This window comes from Octopus bimaculoides, chromosome 2 (genome assembly GCF_046866305.1).
Source record: "Octopus bimaculoides isolate indiv1 chromosome 2, ASM4686630v1, whole genome shotgun sequence".
NCBI lineage: Eukaryota > Metazoa > Mollusca > Cephalopoda > Octopoda > Octopodidae > Octopus > Octopus bimaculoides.
The window spans coordinates 39956863-39978676 of record NC_142929.1 but is presented as its reverse complement, the minus strand read 5'-3'; the positions used below and the strand labels follow the sequence as shown (position 1 = coordinate 39978676).

Below are 21814 nucleotides of genomic sequence, written 5' to 3'. Positions count from 1 at the left end.
TTAATCAACAGATTTTTTCTTAATAACTAGATAAAATTTAGAAAATAAACTAAGCCATATTCTGTATCACTTAGAAAGAAAGTGAAAACTACCTGTCTGATTCTAATATCAACGTAAAATTTATCCATCTGCGCATTATGTACAATATTGCTTGCTGAAGTAATCTTTTCCTTTTCTCTCTTTCATTTTTTTTTTTTTTTTTGTATTCATTCATAATTAGTTACAAATGCATAGGATATTTGTGGTCGCTTTCTTGCACAAATATTATAATTTAAGGAATATTTTCTGACTAAATCTGAAATTCTCAGTACATATTAATTTGTCATTATTACATGCTCTTTTTTTCATCGCCTTACCAACTATATATCTATTGGTTGTTAAGGCTAGTTTCTTGCTCTTTTTACGCACGTTGTTTTGTTATAGCTATCTTTTAAGTTAGCACACGTGAGTGATTATCTTTAAATTAGGGAAACTAAAGCTTATTTACACGATAGACCTGAATTCAACGAAGCAAAGCAGCTGCTGTTTTTTTTTCCTCTCTATTCAAAGTAGGTGAGATAGGCTGACCGAGTTACCAGGACTGTTTCTCAGTTTAACAGTTTAACTGTGAGCTGCTACCCAGTTAGTTCTTTATATTCCATGATGCCTGCATTTATAAGTAATAAAGTATAACAGTCCATATTGTAATTTTGTGATTCAAACTTTTAACACATCAGACAACTATCTTCTCTTATCTCTTACTTGTTTCAGTCGTTAGACTGCGGCCATGCTGGGTCACCACCTCGAAGAATTTTAATTGAACCCCAGTAATTATTTTTGAAAGCCTGATATTTATTCTTTGACTCTTTCTCCGAACCGCTAAATTACCGGTTGTCAAGGTGGGGGACGAAAGCTGACACAAAGACAGAGAGAGAGAGAGAGAGAGAGAGAGAGAGAGAGAGAGAGAGAGAGAGAGAGAGAGAAAGAGAGAGAGAGAGACCAACAGAGAGAGATCAACAGAGGGAGAGAGAGAGACCAACAGAGAGAGAGAGAGACCAACAGAGAGAGAGAGAGACCAACAGAGAGAGAGAGAGACCAACAGAGAGAGAGAGAGAGAGAGACCAACAGAGAGAGACCAACAGAGAGAGACCAACAGAGAGAGACCAACAGAGAGAGAGAGAGAGAGAGAGAGAGAGAGATTTCTTGTTTATGAGGCAGTTCTTGTCTTTTCAATGAAGAGGTGATAAGAACAGGTAGTTTGTTTCATACTCGTGGGCCCTGCTAATTTATGTTTTGCTTTGTCTCAGTTATTTACATGTTCTTGTAAGCTTGTAAGAAATGCTGAAGCTATGCCACAAAAAATTTGATGGATCAGTCTTTTAGCATTCTAAATAGTTTAAAATATGCAACATATTAATTGATTCAACGTGTGAGAAATAGGGATCTTTAGTCCTTAAAATTATCCAAGAATATATTCTTGTTTGCAGCCCTTGGATTGACTTCGCTTTCTCTAAGGTCAGTCATCGTTCCTGAACCGATAATATTCTCACCATCATATTATAAAGCACTGATATTTCATATTTTTACTACTCCCAGCCCATAGATTATCACTAAATTTTAAGCACAATCGAGTGACATTAGTTCAGTTTAGAGGATATGCGAACCCACATCACGGTTAACGCGTTTCGAGGCTAAATATCATTTGATTCATCAGTCCACTCTGGACTTCATTCTACTGTATACATTTAAGCCAGTGGATCCTCCTCCTTCTCCTGTTTTCTCCACGCCTACAATGTTTATGCCGGACATTGACCTATAAATGTTTAATTTGGGCATCAGCCGCTTCGATCTCATCTGTCTGAGAAAATACGCAAAGTTCATTATCACTAAACATTCTCTCTTTACTAACTTAAGAAGGAGCAAGACTAATTATCTGAGATTTTCTCATCTACTTCGTCGCATGTCCTCATTTGTACCTCTTACCCTATTAGGATATCTCCACTTAAAACTACATTGTCCATTTGTTTATTATTTTGTTAGTAACCGGGTTATCAAAGACTGACACGTATCCTAATACTTTATATGTGCGACAGATTTTAACACAACTCTTCATATATATAGAACACACCCAACAGGTAATTCTTTACAGTACTTTCACATCTCCTGAATAGTGCTCAACTTTGAAATTACTTCTAACAACTGTTATTATTAATACCTAGCAGATTTTAGCACTTAACGCTTGGGTTTAAATGTCCTGTGGATGATATTGCAATTCATTCATGCGAGTACGTTAAAATTCCAGTCAGGAAATGGGAGCGGTTAAATAGAATGTACGCCATCTCCATAAAGTTCACGCTGGTGTCTCTGTTTGAATTAAATTAGGCGGCGAAGTAGCAAAATCGTCAGAACGTTGAAAACGTGTTTTAAGTATTTCTTCGGAGGTTTTATGTTCTAAGTTCAAAATTCCGCCGAACTCGACTTTACCTTTCATCCTTCCGGATCGATTAAATAAGTGCCAGTCAAATACTGGGGTCGATAAATGGGGTCGATGTAAATGGTTAGCACTTTTACCTCAAATTTCAGGCCTTGTACCTATTGTAGAAAGAAGGCTGGCAGGATCGTTTCCGATCTGAGCAAAACCCTCAGTAGCACTTCGTGTTTACGTGCTTCAGTTCAAAATTCCTTCGAGGTCGACTTTCTTTTTCATCCTTCGGGATCGTCTAAATAATCGTCTGTCAATTACTGGGCTCGATGTAATCGACTGATTTCCTCCCCAACAAAATTTCAGACCTTGTTCTTATTAATGGTAGGAAGGATTATTATCATTCATTTAACTCAGTCCTGCAATCTTCCATAAGTAGCAGGCTTGCTACCTGCAGCCTACGGTACCATGCTATTTCTTTTCTTGAACTATCTTCTCGAATTATCTTCTGGCTGTGGCAAGAAGGCAAACTTTTTGCAAAAGCTCTACTGGACATTCTCATTTTCTTTGTTTCCCTTAATATATTATGATACTGTTCCCAAAGTCCCATTATCATCATCATCATCATCATCATCATCATCATCATCATCATCATCATCATCGTCGTCGTCGTCGTCGTCGTCATCATCATTATTATTGTTTCACTTCTCAGAACGCTCGGTATTGTTTATTCTGGTAGATTCTGTGAGAGCGGACAGCAGCCTGTTGTCAGAGGTCTCACAAATTCTCTTTCTGCACATTACAAGCATTGATACTTGGTTGTTAATTATCGTGGGAGATATTCAACATCCAAGTACAAATCTCAAAATCCTAGCTGTCCCCAGCAGAGCAGTTTTTGGGGCTTGCTGTGCTCTCATGTTCAATCCGATTTCTTTGACATATTTCTTGAACTTGGTTGTTAGTGCTCCGAGTGCCCCTACAACTACTGAAATGACTGACACTCTCTCCATAGTCAGCATTCTTGCAATTTCGTCTTTTAGTAATCTGTACTTTTCATTATTTTCTACTTCTTTGTCACTTATGCGTGCATCTCCAGATATTGCAATATCTATGATCTTGGTTTCCTTTTTTCCCTTATCTACCACAACATTTTATCTCCGAGCCTTCATTAGGGAGTCACATTGGATTGTAAAATCCCACAGTATCTTATGTTCCTTGTTCTCGGTGAATCCATCTGGTTCATGTTCGTACCGTTTCCTTGCTCTGTTCAGGCTATGCTTTTCACAACCTCCAGTGTACGAACTTAGCCTCGTTATCGTTCCTCTTTTTGTAGTGTTTTTGGGGTAGCTTGCTGCACTCACTCACAATATGTGAGATTGTTTCGTTTCTGCTGCCACACATCCTACAAAGGGGTGATTCTCCACTCTTATAAATTTGGAACTTGGTGTAATTAGTTCTCAGAGTTTTTCCTGGGCGCTGCATATCAATGACTCAGTGCATCCTTTCATATCATTTTTTCTTAGCCATCGCCAAGTGTTGATCTTGTTTTTTCCTTCAATTTCTCTGAAGTATTACCCTTTCATTTTCCAGTTGTTTACTCTTTCTTCTTCATCTTGTCTCTTAAGTGTTTGTGGGTGCATCACATTTTCGGTAGGTATTATATTGTTAATTCTATTATCATAATTATTATAATTATTATTATTGTTGTTGTTGTTGTCGTCATCATCATCATCATCATCATCAACATCATTACTGAGTGAGAGCAGCGCATGACATCAAAGTAACACTGGGGTACAAATATACGAAGCTTAATATACCCATCATGACTACCAGTCTGATAAGGGTACACCAGGCACATGCATCACAGCCATATGTGCGTAACACGATCATCTCATATCGAGATAAACAGCACATAACCTTGCAGGTGGTGCCCAGTTAGAATTTTCTTCACGTGGAGTAGCCCATCCTACTGAAGACGTCCCAGAAAAAGGTTTGTTTTAAGGATGGTGAACAAAACACCCGTGTTTCCAGGGGTGAATTTTTCAAACCCCGAAGAATTCCTCTTAACACAAGGCTATGATGCTCCCACACTACTTCTACTCGTAATCAGAGATGCACATATCGGCAGCAACTAAGGGACGTGCTCAACTAGTTAAGGTCAAACAACTGACAAGTAAATCTGTGGTATTGAGCAGAATATTTTCTGTAGCTTATCTTTTATACCAAGACAAAACAATGTACATGATAACACTTCAAATTGGTTAAGATCAAAAGCCATGAGAGCCACTCCCTGGTACTGCATCAGGGCATTTATTATCATTATTATTATTATTATTATTATTATTATTATTATTATTATTATTATTATTATTATTATTATTATTATTGTTGTTGTTGTTCAGTAGTTTTATTTTTATAACGTGCTTTCACTTCACTACCGACCGCAGCTCTGTGCGCCTTGGGTATGTGCTGTGGTTTGCTGTGGTGCTCTTATGTTTACTGTATTGAAAGTGTTTTGCGTAGAATGTGTGCAGTACCCAGTAGTGCAATTTTCTGTATGTTATATATATTTGTAAGTCCTGGTGTTTTTGTGATGTATTTGTCTGAATATTTTTTTATTATACCTAAGGCACCTACTATGATAGGAATTGTTTCTGTTTTTAGATTCCACAGTCGAGTTATCTCTATTTCCAGGTCTTTGTATTTTGAAAGTTTTTCCATTTCTTTTAGAGAAACGTTGTCATCTGCTGGTATTGATACATCAATTAGAAAGCATTTTTTTTCTTCATGATCTTTGACAACTATATCTGGTCTATTTGCCTTAATTTCTCTATCTGTGTGTATTGGCATATCCCAGAGTATGGTTGCTTTCTCGTTTTCTGTGACCTTTTCTGGCGTGTGTTTATACCATCTTTTTTCTGTTGTTATTCTATACTGTTGGCATAGCTTCCAGTGTATATAGGTCCCAGCTCTGTCGTGTCTGTGAATATATTCTTTCTTAGCCAGGACTGGGCAGCCAGAGATAATATGATTTATTGTTTCTTGTCCATCTCCACATATTCTACAGTTACTTGTTATATTTCTTTTCATTATGTGTTTTTGGTAATTTCTGGTGGGGAGGCTTTGGTCTTGTGCAGCAATTAAAAATCCTTCAGTCTCTGCTTTGAGTCCTGAGCTTCTCAGCCATTGCTGGGATTTTTCTGTCTATTTCTTTCGCATTTAGTTTAGCCCAGTATTTACCATGTAGGGGCTTTTCTTGCCATCGCTTTATCATGGTTCGTTGCTGTTCTAGTTTTAGTTTGGATTTCATTTGTTTTATAGCTTTTGTTGTTTCTTCTTCTTCTTCTTCTTCTTCTTCTTCTTCTTCTTCTTCTTCTTCTTCTTCTTCTTCTTCTTCTTCTTCTTCTTCTTCTTTTTCTTCTTCTTCTTCTTCTTCTGCTTCTTCGTATTTGTTAGGTAGATTGATTTCTTGTTTGTATTTGTCAGCTTCCTTAAATACTGAAAACAGCTTTTTGTTTTGCTCGTGTTTTGTGGCTATTTGTATTAGTTTCCCTTGCTTTTGGAGTAGGTATTTTTGCAGTCCTATGGTGGTTATTTTATAATAGTTTTCTAGCTGTATAAGACCCCTGCCGCCTTCTGTGCGTTGTATATATAGCCTTTCTATGTCAGATTTTGGGTGGTGCATCCTATATCCTGTCATTATTTTTCTTGTTTTCCTGTCTATTTTACATAGTTCGTTTAGTGTCCAGTTAAGGATGTTGTAGCTGTAGCTTATAACTGGGACAGCTAAAGTGTTGATACCCATTATCTTGTTTTTAGCATTGAGCTCTATTTTTAGTATTGATCTAACTCGTCTATAGTACTCTTTCTTTATTTTTTCTTTCATTTGTGTATGTTGTATCCTATCTAGTTCATTGACTCCTAAATACTTGTATGGTTGGCTTTCGTCTAGTTCTCTTATTTCATTGGATTTATCTAGTGTTATATTGCTGCTTTTAACTAATTTTCCTCTTTTCAGGGTTGCTTTGGCACATTTTTCTAATCCGAATTTCATATCTATTTCCTTGGTAAAGCCGTGTACTGTCTGTAGTAGTGTTTCTAGCTCTTTGTCGTTTTTAGCATATAATTTTAGGTCATCCATATATAGAAGGTGGCTGACTGTTTTTCCGTAGCATTTGTAACCGCATCCAGTTCTATTTAGCAATTCTGTTAAAGGTGTGAATGCCAGGCAGAACGGGAGTGGAGAGAGCGTGTCTCCCTGGAATATTATTATTATTATTATTATTATTATTATTATTATTATTATTATTATTATTATTATTATCAAAACCATTTTCATTATCATCTTCTTTCCATTCTGTTTCTATTTCTTGCCGAGTGTCTTCTTGACACCTAGGGCAGAGAAACGCATTGTATACATTGGTAGGCCATTAAAATAAACATACCAAATTGTCCATTTACAAAGTCAAGTGATAGAGAGAAAGGGCAGAAAGACAGAGAGAAACAATAAAAAAATGAAAAATAAAAAAAGTAGACAAAGAAAATAAAGTGGGGAAATGGGAAATTAATATTATTAAGGCGATGAGCTGGCAGAATTGTTAGCACGCTGGACGAAATACTTAGTGGTATTTCGACCGTGGCTACGTTCTGAGTTCAAACTTCGCCGAAGTCGACTTTGTCTTTTACTTTTTCGGGTCGATGAATGAAGTACCCGTCAAGTGCTGAGGTCGATGTAATCGACTAGCCCCTCCCCCAAAATTTCAGGCTTTGTTCCTTTAGTAGAAATTATTATTATTATTATTATTATTATTATTATTATTATTATTATTATTATTACCTACATGTTCTGAATGTAAATCCCGGACAATGTAATGTGTCAGATAAGGAAATGATTTGATCAACATGACTGTTTTCGAAAACAAGTTATCGACCGCGTCCTAATTTTAAAATTATTATTAATATTTTGATGACTATTTCCACAAATAACTACGTCGATGCAAAAGATTAAAAACCACCATTGAAGTTTTGGACTTATACCAATATGAGAAATTGTTGTTAACATGGCTTCGTTGTCGTTGTCGCCATCGTCGTAGTTATCGTAGTCGTTGTCGTCCACCACTTCATCATCATCACCTTCAGCAACATTATCAGCTGCAGCAGCACAGCAGCACTATCTGTAGTAGTAGTAGTAGTAGTAGTAGTAGTAGTAGTAGTAGTAGTAGTAGTAGTAGTAGTACACGGAGGTATGCTCGGAAATGAGTGCGTGACAAGTTTTTGGTTCTTAGTTCAAAAATCTCTGTGGAAAATACGTTTATGAAATGACAATACTCTTCGAGCCTTCAATGCTTTATAGGAAATCACTTTTGCCACACGGTATCGATTGATTCCAAGTTCCAATCTTTCACTCAGTTCTCTGATAACTTTCAAGAAATGAAGAACCAGCACACATCCATTTTCTCTATCATCTGTATCATTAGAATGAAAAATTGAAGAAACGATCATTTCACTTTACTTCTCTTGCACAGGGGCAGAAAAATTTTTCGTCAAAGCTAATATAAAAGCCACTTCATAATATATATGCATATGATTAGATTATCAAAGTTTTATTTACCATACTGAACTTCTTAATGGCACCAAACTGCAGTTAGTCAGACTGAACCTATAGATTTCTTGTTGACTGCACATAGAAGCGGTAAAAACTGAAAGTATCTTTGCCGAGAGACCAAAACAGCAAATACGGATTTGCTATATTAATTCCAGAGATGCGTAAAATTAGTTGTTTTTGGTTGTCAAACGTGATCCACATTCTATTCATTCTTATGTCCACTGATTGCCTCCAATAAAGGATTTTAAGATAAGGCTTATCTTAGTTACTTACTGAGTACTACGAGGGAAGTTTTTTAAAAAATGTCAAGCTATTGCTTACAGAACAAAACATTTTTTTATCATTACAAGGTGGGGGAACAGACATGGAATACACAAATAAATTCATAGAGCAAAAGCGAAGAAGAGAGTGGGGAAGGGCGATGAAGATAGGAAGGAAATATACTTGAACAACTTTACTTCCTCCTTTGTATACTGTTTTGTCAACGAATGCTTTTTGTTAGAAATCGTAAGATCTGGTGTAGGTATACTCAAGCATAATATACAGCTTTCCCCAATCCAGTTATTTCCCTGTTTCCCTGGGCTGCTCTTCAAATTGACATTGCTAGCTACCATGCTGATCAGTCTGTAACAAAGTTCGGAATAACAAGTGTCCTAAATTTAAACCTCTATTGCCTTACGGGGAAGGTGATACGACCAATAACTAAAGATCAAGTAAGTCTGAAAGAAACTCTTTGAAAAACTATAAACCCAGTAACCGTGATGTGCATTATGTGTTGGCTTGTCTACACGCCCTGATTATTCTGCGACCAGTCCTCGTTCCTTTGATAATAAGCAGTCAAATTCCTACGATAATAAACTCCCTGATATAAAAATAAAAAAATAAAAGGGATGATCACAGGCTGGAAGCAATTGGTCATAGTTATTCAATCAAGAAACACCTATGACTAAACAATATTATCAAATATAATGATGGTTTGTTAATATCTTTCAGGAATAAATACAATCATTGAACCTATTTTACCTCCTACAAATTGCTACAGTTTTGTAAAAAAACTAAAAAGTAAAGAGTGATTTTTTTTTTGTTATTGTTTAACATAAACTACTTTTTAATTTACTGTTGCATAATGTTGTCTCGGCACCTTACAAAAAAAAACAAAGCAATAGTTAATACCTGCAAATTTATTGTTTGTAAAAGCAGGTAAGTGTCAGGTTGTGACATTGAAATATATTTCCAAGGAATTAGCAAAAGTACGTAAAATATAATTTCTTTTATATACACATATAACACTATAAAGAGACGTCATAGAGTTAATATAATCCATATTTGTTTATTAATTAACCATTATTTTATCAGTCTCAAACGAATGAAACAATCCATTCTTAGTGTAATTTAGCCCGTGCAAGTAAAGCATCTTAGATGTATAGGACTTAGAAAAGAAGGGTTGCAACGCTTATCATTTTACCAGCGCAACTCTTTGAACTAGTCAATGAACAATCCAGTCGATTCAAGTTAGCAGGATGATGTGTCAATCAATAATAATAAAAAAGTGTTCTTAATTAACTATGAAGCTTCAGGCAAGTAGAATTAAATTCTTCACACAAAGACTGAATGCAACCTTTGTAATGAGATAGGGATTCAGAAGCGAGTGTAGCATTATAACTCCCTTTGTGTTATTTCTTAATAGCGACTAGATAACACTAGAGGTGATTTATTTTCTCTATACCAAAGAATATAATCGATTGAACCCTGTTCATTATAGATACCTCCTTTTTTTAATCTATTCACATAGGAATGACAAATGACATCGGAGTAGTTTTAGAGCAGTTACGTTGCTACAACGATAGCAGTAAACTGCACAAACAGTCATGAATTGCACTGTAGCTTTGTCTTTTTGTTACATGTTTTATTCGTCATATTTGTTTTTCATGTCAACAATAGAAGCAACAAAATCAACAATAAGCAAAAATATTGTTGTATTATAGAAAATCAATCTTTGGTTTAAGGAAGGATGGGATAATGTAAACAGATAAGGACCCTCGTTTTATAGATATCGTCGTCGGGGGAGAATTCAAGTATAAACCTGGTCCCTAGTAGCATAAGATTTTTGTTTCAGCTAATTCTCCCTTTCAATTTTTGTTACCCGACCACAACTATTCTAATCTAATAACAATAATTTTCTATTAAAGAAGGTTACACAGTTATTCAAATTCATCCCACTATCTTACCTTTATTTTATGAACTCTTGATAGTTAAAATGTAATGTTGACTCCGGTTGAAAAAATTGAACTGAAAACGCGTGGCACCTGCAAATCTTTTTATTCGGTTTAATCTCAGCGTGCACCTATACATTCTTATAGATTAAAAAAAAAAATATCTAATGTAGTATTATATAATATTATATAGTAAGGCATTTTCAAGAATATTTTTTATCAAATTTATAAAATTCATGAGTGAAGACGAATGTGATCGTGATGATGTCATATGATAATGTTTACATCAAGTAGAACTGTATGACATAGAATCGCTGTATAATTTACGCGGCAAAATTCTGCGCTATTCTCTGCTATAAGATTTTTTTTTCTGAGTGAGCGGGAAAAAAACAAACAAACGAGTAAACAAAAGAATTGCTTTTGAAATGAAAAGAAATAAAATTAATTGATTATATTAATCTATTTAGTTGCACAGATGCATTAAAGTAGTACGGTATTATTGAAGTAATTCTTCACAGACTGTGTTTTAATCGGTACAAAGATGTTAGAAAAGACAGACAGTTATATAAATGGTTTGGAAAGATTGTCAATATTAGAAAATGCAAAAATAACAAATTGGTAAATAAATAAAAAAAATCACAGCGACCTGCAGTAAAAGAAAAAAAAATCTGCCTTCTGTAGAAGTAGTTGCATGAACTGCTAGAGGATATATAAAGATGCGCGTGTTGCTGTATGTATCTGTGTGAATATGTGTGCGCATGAGTGAGTATATAAGTGAATCTGCCTTCATGCCTCTCTCTATCAGTATATACGTGTATGCGGGTGTGTGTGTGTGTGTGATGCAAATTCATAACTGTACGTGAATGCACATTTATTTATTTTTTTACATGTGCATGCATATTAATGTAAACGTGTGCGCGTGCGTGTTTTTACTGTGCAATAATGGATGAATGATCTGTTTTGGGTTTATTTTCTTACGTCTGGCTGGTTAACAGGTAACGAGTTATCGACATGTAATTGACGAACCTACGAGAAGGTTGTGCTACTATGAAGACACACCATATGCTTGGTAGATTAAACTAAAACAACGACGTCAACAGCAGCTGCAGCAGCAACAATAACAACAATAGCAATAAATAACAACCCCTCCTCCCGCCAAAAAAAAAACCGACGAAAGAACAGGAACAAAATAGCAGAAACGCGCACGCGCGCACGCACACACATATACACACACGCACACACGTTTGTCTAGAAGGAAATCTAAATAAATGAATGAATAAATGATTAAATAAGTAAATAAATAAATAATTCAATTGATAAATAAATAATCAAATAAATAAAAGTATATCGCTTAACATACATTAACTCCATCACCAGGACTTAATTGGTTTAAATGTTATAATTATTTTTGTTTTCACTTGTTAACTTAGGTAGATATCATTTTCGTTTGCAGTAATATATAACTCTTTAACAGGCTCAGGAAAAAAAGGTCTATATTTACTGGTTTTTTCTTCCTTTTTTGTATGTGTGTGTGTGTGTGTTTTGTCCATTATCGTGGTTGTTTTTTTATTGTCATTGGTGTTTTGTTGTTGTTGTTGTTGTTGTTGTTGTAATTCCTCTAAAAAACAGAAAAGCAAATATAGACAATTTAGTAAACAAAATATATTACATTTAACGACAGCTATGCTAAACGATGCTAGTAAACTGATTCCTCATTTCAATGCACTATGTCTCGCAAGTTCGATAGCACGGCGCCCACTGTCTGCATTTCTCACAACCCAAACTAATGAAGGAACCACTACGTGCTCGTTCCGTTCACTAGAAACAGTAGCCAGAATCTCCCTCAATCACATTTGCCGTCTTTAGCAAGACTAAGGCGGAAAAAAAACAGAAGGCCACATTGAATAATACAGCTTGTGGTACACGCTTCTTCTTCTTCTTCTTCTTCTTCTTCTTCTTCTTCTTCTCCTCCTCCTCCTCCTCCTCCTCCTCCTTCTTCTTCTCCTTCGGTCCGTTGGTGTCTTCGAGCGGCACATCGGGCAATTAGTGATAGCCAATTATCTCCGTGGTGGCCTGGTCCCAAGTCCAGGATGAGAAAGGAGGAAGGTTAGGCATTGGGCTAGCAGCTCGACCTTGTAAAAACTTAAAGTGCTAAAGAAACAACCAGTATCGTATACTATACATGACCAAAAAAAAAAAAAGAAAGGAGAAGAAAGAATGGAATGATCACGGATGGAAGCGCTTGATACTATGTCGTCTTTTCAACCAAGGCCGACTTACTGCAATTTCAAATGACATCGTACGGTCATAAAGAAAACTGTTGACCAAATTTGGACAATGTAGTCCATGGTGCTCCATGAATATGCTAAAAAGAAGGTAGTAAGATGGTTACGGTTGAATACTTTCATTACTCAATCGAAAGTCTACTCAGTCAAGTTTGACTTGGGGCGTCAGGCAACATGCTACAAATTTTCCATTTGATTCAATTGACTATTACAAGACGTAACTGCTCATTTGGTATTCCATACCTAACTCTTTTTTAAAAAAATTTTTCTCCCTATATTTTTTCATCGTTTATTTTCACTTTAACACACTCCTTACAAATTCTTTCTTGTTAGCAACTCTCTCAGCCAAAGCTAATGCGGGATCTACCATGTGGTCGTTTCACCAAAAAGAAATAGTAACCAAAATCTTCCTCATGTAACATTATTCTTATGAAAAAACAACAAGGCTGTGTGGCTAGGAAGCTTCCCAACCGCATGATTCCGGGTTCAGTGCCACTGTGTGGCACCTTCGGCCACTGTCTTCTACAATAGCATTGGGCCAAGTGGATTTGGTAGACGGAAACTGAAAGAAGCCCGTCGTATACGTATATATATGTATCTTTTTGTGCGTCTGTGTCTGTTTGTCTCCCACCACCATCGCTTGACAACTGACTACCGTAACTTGACAACTGTAACTTAGCGGTTCGGCAAATGAGACCAATAGAATAAGTACTAGGATTACAAAGAATAAGCCCTGGGGTCCATTTGTTCGACTAAAAACCCTCTAAGGTGGTGTTCCAGCATGACTGTAGTCAAATGACTGAAACAAGTAAAAGAATAAATAGATAATTATCCCGTGGGTCATCACATTTGTCTCACCTTTTGCTTGTATCAATCATGCTGGGGCACGGTTATGACGAGTTTTAGTCGTACGCATCGACCCCACACATTTTTTAAACCTCGTACTTATTTTGTTGTTCTCTTTTGCCGAACCCATAGTTTACAGAGACATAAACCAGCACATTTTATCAATCGGTGGTGAGGAACAAGTACAAACATAAACACGCAGACACACAAACACAAATATATATAAATATTAATCAGCGACAGAAGTTGTATTAATACCGAATACTGCGCTATTAGCCTTGAAAGATCATCTCATGAAGGCGCTTGGTACATACAAGTATACACACACAGAGATCGTAGCGGACGAGAATCGTTTAACATGAGCGCTGGAACTCCCATATCACGTGATTTTATTCTATTGGCAATCATCAGTGGGGGGTATCCGGTCACCACATGCCAAACAAATCCCGCTGCTACGATATATAGAACACCAGCATCCAGACACTGATGTCGCAAACAGCCAGTAGGCTTATTAGAAATTAATTATTAACGGCGTCAACAATATCAATACCAAAAGGTAATCTTTATATTCAACTTAACACGGACGTCTTGTTAGAAAACGAAATACTTTGTTATTAGCCTTGAGACACCCTCTCATATCGGCGCTTGGTGAGTAAATGCATATATACTGATCGTAGAAGACGATCAATGTATGTCATGGGCATCGGAACTCCCATATAACGTGATTTCATTCCACTGGAAATCATCAGTAGGAGGCATCCTGTTACTGCATGGCAGTCATATTTTGCTTCTACAATATATAGAATATCAGCATCTTTTCAGAAAGCAGGCTTATTAAAACTTAATTATTTGTGACGGAAGCAGTATCAATATGTGTGTATGTATGTGTATGTATGCATATATATATATATATATATATATATATATATGCATACACACAAATACACACACACACACACACACACACACACACACACACACACACATATATGTGTATGTATGTATGTATGTATGTATACACATACACGCACGCACATATTGTGTACCAAATATACTCACAAGGCTTAGGTCAGCTCGGGTGGGGGGGGGGTATATTTTAAAGATACTTGCACATCGTACCACGCAGTGTTACTTAACCCGGAACTACATGATTGGAAAACAAAATTCTTACCACACAGCCACGCCAGTGCTTTCCTACAGACAGAAAGGAAAGTGGAAAACAAAACAAACAAACAAACAAAAAAACATTAAAAATGTCGCCAGAAGCGTTTCATACTAAGCAAGACTGAGTTGGGGCCCAGCAGCAACGTGTGCGCTTCAGTGGTGACGATGTAAGTAGGCTGTAAATAACCATGTGATATTTCACACGTAACTCGTTTTATTCGTGTCTTACACAAGCGTTTATTTCATTTCTCTTACCTTTTCTAATCGTTTTCGTTCTTTTTATTTCTCTACTGTCTATCCTCCCTCCCTCCTCCCTCTCTCTTTCTCTCTTTCTCTTTCTCTCTCTCTCTCTCTCTCTCTCTTTCTCTCTCTTTCTCTCTCTCTCTCTCTCCCTCTCTGTTCTTGTTCTGTTCGTCATCTTAGTCTATTTTCCTCTTTCACGTTCCATCTGTGGAGGCGCAATGGCCCAGTGGTTAGGGCAGTGGATTAGTGGTCGAAGGATCGCGGTTTCGATTCCCAGACTGGGCGTTGTGAGTGTTTATTGAGCAAAAACACCTAAAGCTCCACGAGGCTCTGGCAGGGGGTGGTGGTGAACCCTGCTGTACTCTTTCACCACAACTTTCTCTCACTCTATCTTCCTGTTTCTGTTGAGCCTATATTTCAAAGGGCCAGCCTTGTCACACTCTGTGTCATGCTGAATCTCCCCAGAGAACTATGTTATGGGTACACGTGTCTGTGGAGTGCTCAGTCACTTGTACGTTAATTTCACGAGCCGGCTGTTCCGTTGATCGGATCAACTGGAACCCTCGTCGTCGTAACCGATGGAGTGCCAACTTTCCATCTACACATTTTAGTCATGGATGTTGTCGTTTAGCACCATGGTAGCCCTTATGAATAAGGTTATCCTCGAAAACGTTCCAGCCATGACCATCTTGTCTTTTTTCCGTTAATGTTTCAGAATCACATCATCTAGTGTGTCCATTTTTCAAAAGCATAACAAATTTGAAAGGTCTAGCATCTTAAACAACAGAAAAGATTTAGTTGAGTCTTTGATATGTTAGTGAGTTATAGTGGTGAGGACTGCGGATTTCATAATCTTGTTTATAGTTTCCTTATGTAAAATTATATATATACATCACATAAATTAATTAATACTCTATTATGACATATTTATAATCTTACAATATAATAGCCTTGCAGTTATAAACTGAAGAAAAAATAGCGAAGTGTGATAATCGAAAAATCACAAATTGTATTTAGTTGTTTTATATTTAGTGTAAGGGCCGCCAGTACCACATATGCTCCATCAATCTATGTTTACACATCAGAAACAAATAACCTACAAGTAAACATTTGAAATTAGAGTACGAAGAAAATTAAATAACAGACCATACAGTATATAATTTAATTATTTATATACAAGACTAGAAATGTGATTTGTACAGTATTTATCTTTTAACACCATCCTGCAGGTATTAGAAAAGAACAAAAGAATGCCTAATTTTATAAACAATTTATTATTGCTTTGTGGAGTATTTTATTTCTAATTTTGGCACAAAGCCAGTTTTTTGGGCGCAAGGCTAGCAATTTTGGAGGGAAGAGTAAGCCGATTACATCTCAGCCCAGTGCTCAAATGGACTTCTTTTATCGGTTCCAAAAGGATGACAGGCAAAGTAGGCCTCGGTGGAATTTGAACTAAAAATGTGAAGCCGGAAAAAATGCCGTTAAGCATTTTGCGCAATATGTTAGTGATTCAACTAGATCGCTGTCGTTACTTTGTAGACTATCGAAAACTATCTAGGCAACGTCATGTGCTCTAGAAGTTTACTTCACAACCACATGTATTCGGGTTCAATCTCAGCGGAGGGCAACTTGAATATGTGTCTTCTACTATAGCCCCAGGTCAACAAATGCCTTGTGAATGAATGTGGTAGATGGAAACTGTATAGAAACTCAGTGTATATGTATGTTTGTGCGCGTGAGTATACGTGTGTTTGTGTCATGGTCCTTGACACAAACACACATATGGTTTGTAATAAAAGCGGTTCGATAGGAAAGAAACCGATAGAATAAGAACACTTCAAGGCGGGGGCCACAGCATGCCGTAATCCAACGACTGAAGATTAGAATAATTAGAATATTGTATTTCTATATATGCAGTTATTTTTACAGGACGAAAACATATCAACTTACTCGGAGCATCTTAATGTAACAACTCCGTAACATAACGATTAAATATATTTTTATCGTTATAGAAGGAATACTGTATGTATGTTGGAACTGTTGAGTTCTTCGATTTAGATAACGCGCTTCTAAAACACACGCATAAAAACTACTCGTGAGTGAGTATTACTTCGTAGCATGTACCGTGCTTTCGCTAATTATCTTAGGCGACTACATAGTCACGAGTAACCAAAGACATTGCTTTGACCCTTCAACTCTTTATCCAGCAGAACATTCAGAATGTAATAACTGGATGAAGATATGGTTGCATCATCTCTCGGTTGGTACTCAGGAGTAGATAGAGGAACAGTGGACAAAAGTGGTTTGCTGAAGGACACAAGGCACAATACAGGAATCGAATACGCGATCTTAGCATCATGGTTCCAACTCTCTATGTTAATGTTATGCATTCTTCGGTCACACTATTCACAATGGTATTATAATGAAATACTTCTTGTTGCATCTTCTTTTTTACATTACATCTGTTACTTATCACTTGATAGTGTGTTTCGGTTCATCTTACTGGTTTTCATTTTATGATGCTGCACGATATATGCAACAACCAATTCCTTAAGGCAAATGCTTTGTCACGCATCAAATAACTACCTCTGTTGTGATACAATTGTTCAATATATTGAAATATTCAATAGTATGTCGTGTTATCTGGTTTGTGTACAACGGTTCTCGAAATTATAAATTTCTTTCATGAAAAAGCCACGTTCAAGATAAATCAAAAAGATCACAAAGAACCTTACAATTTATCGGAGATTTAGCCATTGGTCGGTAAACGAAGATGAATAGATTGGCAGGCGTTGGGATAGCAGTAGTCTATAGTTTCATTGACAGCTTAGAAATACAAATTCGTTGATGTTGGCTCAACTAGTTCTAACATAGAAGTCCTAGAATTGATGGAAACTATAATGTACTATGAATACTTCTGTAGAGAGAATCTTGATCAATTATTCTTACTGGACTTTCCACTTTTACTTTCATTAATGTTCTTTATAGATTATTTAAAAACATTCCTTGAGGAAAATCTGTCTACTTAATGCTTAGATAATCTCAGGTGACCAAAGTTCTTTAACTTCATGTGATATATATATGCGTGTGTATGTGTGTGGGGGTATGTGGTGTGTGCGTATGTGTGTTTGTGTGTGTGTGTGTGTGTGTGTGTGTGTGTGTGAGAGAGAGAGAGAGAGAGAGAGAGAGAGAGAGAGAGAGAGAGAGAGACTGTGTCGCATTTGTGTTCAATTTACACTTGAGGCATTTTCCCTCAGCCTTCAATAATTTACTCGTTCTTAGCCTTGCTGAGTAGAATATGCTTCGCTGAGAAGCTCTCATATGACTAGAACATATCCGTTCCCTTCACCATTTGGTTTAAAATAAAACACATTCATCTCCATATGTACTCTCTATATTGTCATAAATTGTGATCGACTGATTTATTTATTTCCTTTATATTCATTACTGTCGTTTTATTTTATTTTTCTTTCTAGATTTTAAGCATCAGTAGAGGGAGTCTACTGCTTAAATACACCTCGATGATCGAAATTTTACAACCAAACTATGCGTGAGACCTTACTTGTAACAATAGACTGGATTCGATTTGCTAAAGATACCAACCAAATCATACTCCACCGTTTTTAAGGAGGGGAAGCACATATTTGATAATATAAACCTAGACACCCTCCCCAAAAGATGGGCTGCTCATAACTGAAATTCCTTTTATCATAGGGTTTCCTTGATCACGGTTGTCTTAATGCTACCCATTACTCCATTGCAAGGAGTGAATCACTGAGATACGATAAGGTACCGGTATTTGATGTATTATTTGGTTAATCAATGAATTCTTAAAACAAACCTGTCAATTCTTTTTAAACGCCAAACAATTCGCGAATGTTAGTAGTTTTTATTTATCAAGTTTTACAATCCTTCTGTGCATGAACTATATGGAAAATTACTTTCGTGAAATTAAATTGTTTTGGAGAAAAAAAATCTTGTTTTGGTTAAAATGAAGTTTATTAATATGATGATATCCAAAATAATATGCTTTTAAAATACGTTTGCAAATTTGAAATTTTATCGACAATCAATTGGAGAACTCAGAAATGGAAATGATGTGTAGTGTGAAATGAGTTAAGATATTTCGTAGAGGAAAGTTAATTAATGTGTTAATTTTTCCAGCATAAACGTACCCTGTACAAACAGTAACCAGAATAAATACTGTTTCTCTTTAATTTGGTTTCATTCAATGAACGGTCATTAAAAGAGAATCATTATTATTTCAATCATTTTGCTTCTGTGAAGCTATATATTCCCTTACTTTCTGAGCGAATTTGTTTATTTTTAATAATGAAATTTTAATTAAAATTGTAATTTTGTAAAATGTCCATATTCTATTTTAAGGTAATGGATACAGAATTTAACTGCTTCTTTTACCTCTCCCACTCTTATTTTCCTTCCCCAATTCTCACCGTGTGCATGCGCACAATAGTCTGTATTGATTAATTCTACTTGCTTGTTCTCCTTGTTAGAGCAGCTGTATCATGAAAGGTGTTACAGAATTTAGTATTGGGTGATCTTCCCGCTTCACATGTAGACCAATCTTGTCCGCTGTTCTATATGTCACTGTAAACTAGAGCAATAATTTCTTGCAGTGCTTCTGTATACTTACTGTGACATGGTGTGATCGAGTGACCAGCTAAATAAACTACGGACTACATATTTTAAAGTCATTTCTTTTATGACAACGGAATCTGATTGAACGAGGATTTGGTCACTAATTCAGTTAAATCTTTTACATATCCATATTGCGATGGCACGCGTCGCAAAGCCCTGTGATGTGGATTCCCTCAGAACACGATTGTTACTAACTTGCATTTTTTGCTAGGGGTGTTCATAGAAGCAAGCCGGCAGAATCGTTGGAGTGTTGGAATTTGCGGTATTTTTCTGATTTTTCTGATTCAATTCCCTCCAGGAGCATTCCTGTCTTTTATTCATAAAAGGTTGATAACAGAAAGTACCAGTAAAAGTGTTGAGAATGATTATATCAACAAACCCCTCCCTTCAAAACTGATGGCCTTGTGAACTAGCGGTGAGCTGGTAGAGAAACCGAAGCGTCAGACACGAAATAGAGTATCTGCTAAATACTTGAGTCGAAGGTATCGACTACACAGTCCACTCAAAATTGTTGGCTTATGCCTAAATTAGATTGGGCTGTTGAAACCGGTGGATTGGCCACTTTCTTAGAAGAACACGGAACAAAATACCTAGCGACATTTCTTCCGGCTCGTTAGGTTCTGAGTTCAAAACCAACCGAGGCCAACTTTACCTTTCATCTCTCCGAAGTCAATAAAATAATGTATCAGTCGATGATATCGACTAAACCTCTCCCCTTAAAATCATTGAACTTGCATCATAGGGGGACTAAAGCGGTGAACTGGCAGAATTGTTGACACCCTGGACACAATTTTTAGCAGGATTTCGTCCGTCTGAGGTCAAACGCAGCCGAGGTCAACTTCACCTTTTATCCTTTTGATGGATTATGCGCCTAATTTACAATCAATTATAAGGAGTGCTGAGGCCGGTGGAATCGAAAAATGTCTTGTAGTATTTCTTTCGGCCCTTTACTAATTTCAAAACCTTGCCTTTGAGCTCTCTTGAGTCAGTAAAATAAAATACCAGTCAGGTATTGGAGTCGAGTTAATCGAATAACCCCTTCCTACAAATTTCAGGACTTATATCTATGTCAGAAACGATTTTAGGTGTTCTCATCCCAGCGGTTATTCCTAAAGGTTTTTTTAGGGTTAATAAGCTACTCATATTTGTTATTTTTGAGTGTACGTGTATGTGAACCTATACTGGGAGAAAGGAATATATTCTATACTGATATTGTGTCAGCGGTCGGAGTTATTATCCATGCGTGTTTTTGTTTGGAGTTGATTGTGCGTGTAGTATCGCGGTATGTCAAGGCTGGACCATGTTAATGTAATAAATTACGCTCCACTCATATCCCAGTAAAAATTACTTTTTAAATCACCTTGTTTCGTTGCGTAAAAGGCCTGTGGGTGTGGTCTGTATGCAGCTCGATATGATGTGGAATATGCTAAAATCGTTATCGATTATTTGGGTTCGCTATGGAGACATTTCGGCCCCAGGCAAGATTGGGATAATTTATGATGGATTTAATCTATTGTTTTCTGCACTAATGTTGTTATTTCTTTCTGTTGGCAAAATTGAATATATTCTCCTAGGCAATATTTTAAAAGCAAAGCAATGCACAAATATGAGCGAAATCTGTGTTTATCTGTTCGAGAAGAAAGGTGAAAACAGCATCGGGGAAACGATGTAAGGCATTTACATTCGAGTTTCTCAAATGGAATTTCACATTACGCTTGGATTTTATACAGCTAACGTCATAAATTTCAATTATACATCAGTCTTATTTCCACCAGCTACGTAATATTTTTTAAACGTAATCTATTGACTATCTAACTTTTCATTTCGCCAGTGGCAAAAAGCGGGACCTAGATCTTTGAGTCTGTTTACACTCACTTGTCAAAAGTTAGTAATCAATATGTAGGATGAGTTTACGTTATTTTTATCAGAACGGTGAGAGACTGTTGTATTATGTCTATAACTTTCCTGTAGCATTATCATTCATTCAGATGAACTGTCCACTCAACAATGACAGATAACTACTTCAAACATTACTTTTAGCGACAACCGTTATTCTTCGAAGTCAGTCTATTTAATAAGTCAAATTTTCCTATTCGATTGCTTAATAAATAACAATATATTAATAAAAATTACTTTTGGAAGATCATTCTTCCAGCCAAGAAGCAATCGATACTAGAATGAATCAGAATGAATTAAGCGGTTCTTCAGTCAATCAGACATAATTAATTTGTCTAGAAAGTATAACAACATCTTTACAGATACTACCTTACTCCTCTTTTGGCTCATTTAAGTTGTACAGATTCACGTACGATGAACCTCAATGCTTCATAGATGTGTCAATCACATTCAATTTCCTACATGTTACTCTAACTGGAACAATACTTTTTTGAGGGTCTTC

At 36.3% G+C, this 21814-nt stretch overlaps 1 long non-coding RNA gene across 1 annotated transcript in view; it reads left to right on the top strand.

The window, feature by feature from the left end:
• The window catches only part of LOC149137041 (uncharacterized), a 22454-nt gene extending 3951 nt beyond the window's left edge, over positions 1–18503 (top strand). The window contains exon 2 of the long non-coding RNA XR_016238774.1: positions 18234–18503. This is a non-coding gene — a long non-coding RNA (uncharacterized LOC149137041). The remainder of the gene's footprint in view (positions 1–18233) is intronic.
• Positions 18504–21814: the final 3311 nt, after the last annotated feature.